The 1,159-nt window shown below is 40.5% G+C and overlaps 1 protein-coding gene across 1 annotated transcript in view; it reads right to left on the minus strand.

Moving 5' to 3' along the window:
- The window catches only part of GCNA (germ cell nuclear acidic peptidase), a 57,899-nt gene that overhangs the window by 55,736 nt on the left and 1,004 nt on the right, over positions 1-1,159 (minus strand). The gene's annotated exons all lie outside the window — the stretch shown is intronic.

The following is a 1,159-nucleotide window of genomic DNA, read 5'->3' on the forward strand; positions in this document are numbered from 1 at the left end:
AGCATAGTAGAGCATATGGTTGTCTGATTTATAATGGCCAAAACCAGTCCATTTCAGCTCACTAATTAATGCCTAGGATATCAATCTTTATGCGTTCCATTTCATTTTTAACAACTTCCAATTTTCCTAGATTCATACTTCGTACATTCCATGTTCCTATTATTAATGGATGTTTGCTCCTCAATTTGAGTCATCCCATGTCAGCACATGGAGGTCCTGAAAGACTTACCTTACCCATATCATTAAGGTTGCTTATACTCTAATGAGGCAGCTCTTTCCTAGTCCCATTTTGAGTGCCTTCCAAGCCAAGGGCCTAGTCCTCCTGCATTGTGTCAGACAAGCTATTCATAAAGTTGTCCAGTAATGTATCAGACAGTGTTTCTCTGATATTCATAAGGTTTTCCCTAGCCAATTTTTGAGAAGTGAATGGCCTCCTCCTTCCTAGTCTGTTTTAGTCTGTAAGTTGCATTAAAACCTGTGCACCATGTGCAACTCTGCTGGCGTCTGAAACACCAGTGGCACAGCTTCAAGCCTCATAGCAATGTACAAGCCTCACTGGATGACAAACTGACAGACAAGTTTGTCTCCCTTAGCTCTTGGAAACTTCTGCATCCTCCTCTTACCTAATCCCTACCTGAAACCTGCCACTTTGTGGTCCCTGGATGCTCCTGGTCCCTCCCTTTCCTGGTTCTAGGGGGCTTGGAGCCTAGCTTTGCCTCCCACCCCTTTTAACCTTTTAAAAGTGTAAACAACCTAAACGCCCAACAGCAGATTAATGGATAAACAAAATGTGGTACATACACGCAATTGAATACTAGTCAACCAGTAGGAGAAATGAAGTCTTGACACATGCAACAATATGGATGAAGCTTGAAGAAATTATTCTGAATGAAATAAGTCAATCACAAAAGGACAAATAATGTATGACCTCACTTATATAAAAAGACAAGAAATTACAAATGTATAGAGACCAAAGTTTATTTGTGGTTACTAGGGGCAGGAAGGAGAGGGGAAAAGGGGGCTAACAGTGATAGAAAACTTGTTTTGATTAAGGGTAGTTTTGCACAGCTGATTGTTGTAATTGCGGTCCAGAAGATGTACACCTGTAAAAAGTTGAATTGGCAAAAGTTGTATGACAGATATATTCACAACAATGCAA

The sequence above is a fragment of the Orycteropus afer genome, unplaced genomic scaffold (assembly GCF_000298275.1).
Source record: "Orycteropus afer afer isolate SDZICR_OR568_19922 unplaced genomic scaffold, OryAfe1.0 scaffold01236, whole genome shotgun sequence".
NCBI classification, from domain to species: domain Eukaryota; kingdom Metazoa; phylum Chordata; class Mammalia; order Tubulidentata; family Orycteropodidae; genus Orycteropus; species Orycteropus afer.